This window comes from Solea solea, chromosome 5, assembly GCF_958295425.1.
Source record: "Solea solea chromosome 5, fSolSol10.1, whole genome shotgun sequence".
NCBI classification, from domain to species: Eukaryota; Metazoa; Chordata; class Actinopteri; order Pleuronectiformes; family Soleidae; genus Solea; species Solea solea.
The window spans coordinates 22984021-22993664 of NC_081138.1; positions in this window are offsets into that span (position 1 = coordinate 22984021).

A 9644-nucleotide genomic window follows, 5' to 3' on the forward strand; every position below is an offset into this window, starting at 1 on the left:
ATGAAAACAGGACTGAAACCACTACCGGTCAAACAAACAAACAAACAAACCACCAACCCATAAAACAACCGGAGGGAGATAAAAGGATCATTCTAATGGACGATTAAATCCAGAAGAAGGCAATAATGCAGCATTACCAGTACCAATCTGTAAAACATATCAGAAAAGAAGAAGAGAAAGGGGAATTAATAGAATTATTTTTGTGAATCTTACATGTCTTGATTAAGGGATAAGCTATTCCAGATCCCCACCCGCTGTTATAGGCCACATAATGCTGTACCGGTCATAAAGTCCTCACAAGACCCAGTAAGTTTGATCTTTCTGTTTGTCTTTGAAGTCAAATTCATCCTCTTGCATGCACTTCATAATAACTAACAGTTTTTTGTGTTTTTTTTTTTTTTTCAGATTTAACAGCTTTTAAACTCACACTGTTTGATTTAAAGGAGTGAAGACATCCTGCTTAATAGCTGCCCCCTGAAAGGTCACTTTAATTAATGGTGTGACTCTATATCGCAGGTGTGATTACCCAATAGTTTCTCCCAGAATACTAAACGTGAGAGGTTTGAAGTTCCTCTGTGCAAGGTGAAGGTGCCGTGTATTTCATCACCGACAACCTGCACACATCATACACCGGCAGGACACAAAGCTAATAGAGGAGGCAAATCAATCATAATAACCTCCGTGAGAGAGAGATTTACGGCAGTTATCTATCAGTCACTCATCGGCTCTTGCATCACTCCGCTCGGCAGGCAACGCAAAGACATCACTGATTAATATATATTAACACCCATAAATTATAGTGGCTTTTAACCTTGAAACAGATTAAAGTGAAGTAAAAAAAAAAAGAAAAAGTTCAGTTTGAAGTATTATTTCTAAAACTTCAAATGTTTAAATTAACCTTCAGTCATTTTGGAGTCTGTGGAGCTTCTAGACACACTGTTTTAATTCAAATTTTATCTATCTATCTATCTATCCATCCATCCATCCATCCATCGTCTCTACAGATGTGTGAAAATTCTACTTAAGTGCAGTAACAAAGTATTTGTACTTGGTTACATTACAACACTGCTGATATGCACAGCCAAAGAGGGGACGTGATACCTCTGGTATGAACAGGCTTGTGTGTGATTTGCAGTGAGGCCTGAGTATATTCGGACGCAGTCTGGATGTAACTGGATGTCTGCAGAGATCAATGCAACATCTGCCGTTTTGACAGGGACATGGCTCAATGAAGCAAAATATCAAAACCTCCCTCCAACACTTAGGGAATCTCAGCAATTATATGATAGATTTTCATGAAAGCAGAGGACCAAACTAAGCTTTACAAGTCCCCCCCCAACAGATCCATCTTAAAAACATCGGGTTGAGTAATGCCGTTAAGCCGTAACATGAACAGCTACTGTGTTTACAGTGCAAAGACATGGTCAGCACCTTAGACTCATGCAATGCAAAGGTCAAAACTTGTCATATGTTGGACATAAAGAGAGTCGACTGTATTCCGTCTTTAGTTTATACTGTTTTCTTAAATTAAAGAACCCAAATGCGTTTTATTCAGAAGCAAAACTGAAGATACTTTTGTGGCTCAGTCAGAAATAACTATGTCTCCCTCATTACCTGGGCAACTTGTTACGCAGCCCATAGGGCGAAGTTATTGTTGTAGAACCTTTGAAATGAAAGATCAACTCGTAACTTCTCTCGCAGATGAAAGGCTTCACATAATTGGAGCGGGTTCAAACATGAGGCCCGAACAAATTGACATGAAGCATGAGGAAGGATGACAAAATGAAAATAAGATTCAAAGGCACGTCAGAGTCAAAAAAGAAAAAAGAAAAAAAGAGGACTGAATAAAAAGGCAGGGAGACAAAGAGAAAAGACCAGATCAAAGGGAGCGAGCTGGAGGTCTGTGATGGAGCCACAATTACCTGTTATTTTCTCATCATTCTTAATCTGACCTGCTGGGAGGCTGTGCATATAATTCCTAAATAGAAGTAACCATTTTTCTCTGAACACCGTATTTTGTCCAGCCCTGCACTTAAACTCTGTCTCCTCACGATGCTCTGGCATTGCAGACACACTGGTGCAGTTACACGGGCTTGTGGAAGCTCATAGTGACTTTTTATTATGAGATATTCATGCTGCAAACATTCAAGGAGTATGAAAATGCATAATGTGTCTGAAACCTGCATTCTCTTGAATGGCCAGCAGGGGCGACTCCCCTGTTTTGTTTTAAGTAAATGAGTAATTAGCCCCTTTTCCGCCAACATTTCTACAAACCTTGATTACCAGGACCTTATTTACCTTATTTATCATGTCTTTTATTATTATTATTTCTTGAATCTTGAATGTGGCATATGTGAAGAAATAAAATGTTTTATGGAATAAAATGAAAATTTTTTAAGTGGCTTGTGTGGGATGAACTATTTTTCCATCATCCTTTCTTCTGCCCACGCCTGCCTACTACTGAGAAGTCACTTATTGGCCTTGGCATCCACCAATTATAAGTGTTCAATACAAAGTGCCAAGAGAAACTTGAGCTGAATAGCCTTTGAATTTCATGTCCCCCTTCCTCAGTTCTTTGTGTGGAGCCACAACAGTAACAGGAAAAAAAAGGATTCGATGGAATCTCGGAGAGGCATCAAAAGATACAGCAGCAGTCTGGAGGAAGATACTTACAGTGGTTGTGGAGTGAGCAGAACCACTCTTTGTTGAAAGAAGTTTAACCTCCAGCTGATAATGAAACACTTTGCTCCTGCAAGTGGAAAACCACAGCTGCTGTACCAAGACACTACGTCCTTTTTTAATGCAAGTGAGAATTTGTTTTGCAGAGGGCAGTAATCGTTTTCAACACATCGTCAATACTTTGTCCAAAGTCGTGGGTCAAACTAGTCTTTTTTTTTTTCGTAACATAAACTCTAAAAATCCATCATGTAGATCAGAGTCGTGAAACAGTGAGTGGAGAAGATGCAAAATAACCTCTGGCTTCTTCCACTCAGTCTTACTGTGTTAAGAATGATTAGTGCGACATAAAGCTCGGGGAAACTAAATGAAACTAAAGGAAGAAAGCCTTTGTTAGTGTAATCACATGTGATGCGACAGTGCTGCCTGAAGGACATGCAGTATAAAGGAGCTGCAGGCCTGTGATTGTTTGTATTTTAATAACAATGACTAAGACGAGCAATTTACAAAAAAGTTAAAATGATCGTTTGGGGGAAGCTCATCTTACCCTCAGCCCTTATTAGCACCGTCTATGAGCTGCAGTGAAAATGTGTGGTTGTTCTCCGTGTTCACTCTTTTAATCGCACAGGAAATATCCTCATTTTCCAGCAGCTACAGAGTATTTACAAAAATACTTAAGGTATAATTTATTTCTTCTCTCCTCTGTATTGGGCCTCCTGTTAGGAGCCAGCTATCGTTGTATTAGCACCAGATTCATACAACAAAACATTACAGGCTAAATGAATAATACATTCTTATTCCGCGTATCGATCACTGTTGGCTCCAGGCGAACAAAAAGCCGTCTAACGCAGTGATGTGATCAGGTACAGAGAGGCTCTGGAAACACTCCTGCAGTGCCATTCCTCTTGCTGACTCACTTTCTGGACACTAAAGGAGGCCATTAAAGGAAAGCTCTAATGGATGCTGTATTTCCTTAATGCAGAGCTATTCAGGACACAGACGCGCCGTATCAGTACTGAATAACTCAGCGTCAGAGTGCTGAAGTGGCTTTTAACCCAGCTCACAAAAGACACACAAGAAGAAATAGTTTTCATCCATCCGTCCACACAGTGACATGGGATCCGTACCTACAACCGAATGCAGCAAACAAACCTAATGGAGCCATGGCACAGTTTCTCTGGTGCATTAAAAAGTGCTGAAAGTTAAGGAGAGGAGGAAGGAATGAATGCCAGGTTTCCATCATCTCATCTTTGACTGGAGTGGATGAAAATCTGCATTTGTATAGATTCATAATGAATGGACTATGCCCCTCATATGTGCATTGAGGCCTTGTTTTAGGGAGGCCCCCACCTTGCACCACCGTGTCTCTGCAACGACACACCAACCAGAGCTTGCGTTTCAGGTTTTGGAAAAATATAAAATTTTACACAACTTATATTGAATTTTTTAATATTTTTTTAAAGAATATGTGTGAGTAAATAAATACAAATATATGATGAACATCACTTTGGGTACGATAAGGCCACTGTAGTGGAAATGGGAGGGGTGACGGGAGGAGCTTTATATTCACAGTCTGCATTCACACCATTAGATTAGGTTAGAGATAATGGCTGGAAATACTTAATTAAGAAGGAATTCTGCAATTTCAATAGTCACAGGAAGCAGAGGAGTGGCCCTGGCTATTGGTCAAGGACAGTGGTCACACTCCACTTTCCACACCAGTCGCACGTTCTTCTTAATCATCACAAGTCAATAGTGCTCTTCCTGTTCCAATGAACTGCCACAGATTGTAAGGAAGCAATTACGAGCAACAGACATAAGAACTCAGCCTGTGTGTGTTCCAGAAAAAGAAGTTTGACCCAGTTGTCAGGATAGTTTTCCATCTTTATATTGGCCGAGTCCCAATGTCCACTCGCACCCACTCACACACTTTGAGTTTACGATGAGACAGTCGGGGCTTAGGGATATCTCACTGTGAAAATGGTTATGTGTGTGTGTGTGTGTGAGGTCGTCTCATGGGGATTTCGAGTACTTTATGACCACTTTCTGAAAGTTGGCATTTCTACAGACCTTGCCTGAGGGAATTACCCATAGTTCATGACGCTATGATGTTAGACACCCAAGCACAGCAGTGCCACTGTTAAAAGAAGAAGAAAAAAGTAATGACGTTGATACACTAATAATCTAATTTAAGAACTACAGTATATTAAGAATTCCTTGAGTAATTGCAGTAGTAGTGTGAGGAGTGTATGGAAATGTGTTCATGTACTACAGGTAAAGAAAAACACAAAGAAGTCCAACCAATTAACAGAAAGAAAACGAAAAAAACCTCCCTAGTCATTCTGTGTTGTGGCTGATGTGTTGATCACATTTTTATAGTCATAGAATAAATAGGGTCCTTGGCTAGATGATATATCATATACCTATGCTATAATTTTGAAGCCAGATTACCTTCAAGTGCTTGATTTCAGATTGTATAACATCAATCTCAAATCATTTTCAGTCCATAGCTTAATGGGCTGATGATTACTGATCCTGCTTTGATGATGTCGCTGCACTAAGTTATCAGATGAGTGCGGGTTGACACTCCGCATCCCCATCCCAAAATGCAAAAGGAAAATGTTTAATGTAATTGCACAAGCTCAGCAAATTCACACAAACACGGAGACACTAACAGAGAGGGGAGTGTGTGCACGTGGGTCCACTGGTTGTATTTCCCTGAAGAGAATGTGGTTTGTGCACAGCGCCGCAGCCGTAACGGATGAAGATGGATTAGCAAGTGTCTGATTGTCTTAGGGAAGCACAAATGAGACAGAGAAGCACATTACTCCACCGTGCCAAAGTCCCAGGTGAACGTCTCAGTGATTCTGTTGACTGGTTATGAAAATCAAGACAGCAGATTCCTCTCCCCTGCCCCCCCCCCCCCCCCACATCTCTTTCCATTGCTCCCCTCCACCTCATTTTCCTCTACTTCTGGGACAGAAAGTTGCTGAGTCAGCCATGGAGACGCCGTGGCTCTTGGAGTCGATGACACTCGTGTCTTAATGTTTGGGTGAGAACTGAAGCGGTGTTCCAGTTCAGGGGTCTTGTACTCTCAAAGAAGCGAAGGCATCTGGGCTGCACCAGCAGACGGTCTTTAGAGGAATGACTTGGACATCATTATGAGTCCTCAAACACCAAAAACCTGGAAAAATAACACTTTTATCTCACGGGACATCGTAATTGCTGGTCTACTGCTGCGTCAAACTGTGACACGGTGTTAATTTGGTAAAATTGATTGAAAGATTTCAAACACTGAAGTCACAGAAGAGGATATTTACAGCTGTTCGCTAGGTTTTCCAGGTGGAATTTGAACCTATAATATTGAATGGAAAAGCATTTTATTGGATCACCAACAATTTTGGCAGATGGCGGAAGAAGAAATAGCAGGTGTCACTTGCTTCTGGGAATATTTGCTAAACCATCTCCCATGGAGGCTTGTAGAGATTTGGGCTGAATTCAGATGTCCCTGTCTCTGAAAACTGAAGATCTCTTTGTACCGAGTAATAATATGATTATTGTTATTGTCGCAGAGAACTGTGATGTAGCTATCAAGACATTGAGATCACAGATAAATGATATATTTAAAAAATGCGTTGCTTCACAGTGTGCCCACATCCAGTGTGACCTATAGGCGTTACAGCGTGGAATTGACTGAAAAGAAATGTATTCCTCTTTGGAACTGAACACTTGACCTGTGGTCCTCATGTGGACTAGTCCTAATGCAGCAGAACCTCGTTTCTGAGAAACTGCTTCGGTTTAGGACTGAGATTTGAATTGTGGTTCGGTTAAGGTCCGGGTTAGGCATCAACTTGTTATGGATAAGGTTAGGGATACAGTTTTCATGAGGTCGTCCAAATGAATGGAAGTCAATGCCAGTCCTGAAAAGGAAAGCTGCACAAACCTGTGTGTGTGTGTCTGTGTGTGTGTGTGTGTGTGTGTGTGCCTGTCAGGGATCAGTCAGCCTGACAGGTCATTAACCTGGTCGGGGCGATGCAACACAGCTGTCAAGCACTGAAAGGTCAAGGAAAGTTCATGTTCATACACTGGTTTATCAACTGATACGAACCCTGTCATGACACATACAGAGAGAGAGAGACACACACACACACACACACACACACATATTCCTGCCTCTCTCAGGGATGTAGGGAACCGAGGGGACCGGGAGTTTCTAGTTTATATATTGGACTGTGGAGTGATCTCTGCTGCACCAACTCAGTGTTTCACCAAAGTCATTTAAAAAGGGTGTTTTTGTGACATTTTGTTGCATTTGTACTGTTTAGTTACACCTTCTGCATGCACCGTGGCTGCCTCACATATCCTGCTTTCATTGGGTACATTGGGTGCACACATCTTTGAAAATTAACAGTGATACATCCACATTGTTGGGTTTCACATATGATGTATAATGGAACCATGGTGGCTTTCTCTGCCATGACACCAGTACCATCATAGCCTTTCAGTTGTTCTATATACAGTCTGACTTCTGATGTCTGCGCCCTAGTGGAATTCTGCAGTAACATGGAGCACTTGTGAAGTGCATGGCAAGAACGTGAACTATACTGCATGGCATGTTTGAATCCAACCCGTTACTCCTGAGAGAACTAACTGAGCCAAACCCCCAACAGGCATTGTGATTCTTGTGACTGAAACCAACCTTATTCAGATGGCAGGCCATGATGGGCTTGGGTCAGTATCTGCTTGGTTTGACCAACTATCTCATGAAGCACATGCTTGACGCGTCAACAGACACGTGTGGCTAAAAAGCAAGTATATCTTTGGCCCATTGTAGAAATCCTTGGAATTCCTTGCTGCAGGTTATTAAATAAAGCAGCAGACAAAGAAATGATCCTGTGGGGACTCCGGTCCTTGAGTTGAAAGCATATCACTTTGGCTATGAACCGTGAATGAAAACAATGCACATTAGAAAACAGCAGCTCCTCTGTCCACTGACTGCTGAGGTAGCAAGTTCTTCATCTTATCACAGAGTCATCACAGAAACTCTGCGATGTACCAGACACAATGTTCTAATGCCAGAGTTCGATTTCATCATGTTCCTCTCGGTAAACATCTCAGAGATTTATGGATGTGATAAATTAAAACTGCAGTGTTTGAAGGAAAAACTGCAGAAGAGACAGAGAGTCGGGGAGGCCATGAAGTTCAGACATCTTTCATTGCTAAGGAAAGTGTGGAAGGTTGAATGACTAAATAACCGCTAAGATGAACTAAATAAAACATATGGTGTGCAGTGGCTTTGTTGTGGGACAGCACTGGTTCTGGGGTATACAGTATATCCAGTGTGAAACAGCTGCAGCAGTAGTGATTAGATGAGGGAACGTCTACATTCACACCAGCCCTTCTTAATCGAACCGTAGTTCGTTTGCTTGGAAAGTCTGGTTCATCCGGGGAGTTGTGAATGCGCAACACTGAATGCAGGAAGCGGACTACAATGCAGGGCATTGTGGGTAAACACAACCAAAACATATTAGGCGTGTGTAGAATGATAGCTGGGAGAAATGACGGAAATAGATCACAACCATGATCTTTTCAATCAACTGTGAGCTCGTATGTGGCGGAAACAGAAGTTACCCTACATCAGGGGTGTCAAACATACGGCCCGGGGGCCAGAACCGGCCCGCCAGAGGGTCCAATCCGGCCCACAGGATGAATTTGTTAAAATTTCACACTACAATTACAATCTAAACGTAATGTCAAATACAATATTTTTCTCTTCCAGATACTTGTGACTAAATGTTTGTGCCTTTTTAGATCCAGTGTGATGTGTAAATAGTACATTTAGGCACAATATTGTTGAAATTGCACTTATATTTCTCAAGAAATGTCATGTTTTGTAAAAATATCCTTCATTAAATGTAAAACAAAGGAGAAAAAAAGCAAGGAGTTCTTGTTGTTCATAGGTTATTATGCTATTATTTTACTATTTTTACTGGTCCGGCCCACTTGGGATCAAATTGTGCTGTATGTGGCCCCTGAACAAAAATGAGTTTGACACCCCTGCCCTACATTAACTAACCAACAAACAGTTTAGTCTTCTCCTTCAATGATTCTTGATGCAGCGCTGCCATCATCACTCAGATATCATCAATTTTCTTTATAGACCAACCAAACATTTGAGTTTGTTACAAAAAGGAAAAGAAAAAAAAAAAAAACACTGACATCATAAAATCTCAGCTTTAAAAAAAACCAAAATGTTTTCAGAGAAACATATTTTGTCTTATATTTTGGGACTGGCACAGTTTAGGTGCTGCACCCACATCTTAAAATAGAAAAAGAAATGAAAGGAGGAAAAGAAAAATGCTGACCTTGAACGATCCCCCAAGAGAAGGAAAACATCTCTGCATTTTTTAATGGTTTCTGCTACCTGCACATTTGGTCCATCATAAAAAGAAAAAACCTGTAGGTTTTTATTTTTTCTCATATTTTAGGTGTGCCAAGGGAATGAAGTGTCTTAACTGTCCTGGAGTTTATGGCAGCAGCATCTTTGGCAGACATACACGCATCATTAAATTGTCTGACCGCAGGATTTATGGAAGCTGAATGGGCTATAAGTCACATGGGCAAAGGCCAATATAAAATTAATAACTGATTGGCCATTAAAGATGTTCTGCTTGCCCTATAAAATATCAACTTGAAAAGAAAGTTTCATACAAATGAATAGGATTTATGAACAGAAAAGTATGAATGTCCTTTTAAAGATGAACAGCCTCAGTCACCAGTTTGTTTTTCCAGCACACATTTCAAAGAAAAAACATCATACAATAGTCAGGTCATTCAGCATATTCTGGATTATTGTGAAGGACGTATGTTATTGAGCTCAGACACTTCAACAAAAGGTAGGATTTGCTCTCAGGGTCCCCCTACAGTTGGTAAACGCACCTCTAATGTACAAACAGCCATGTCTTACC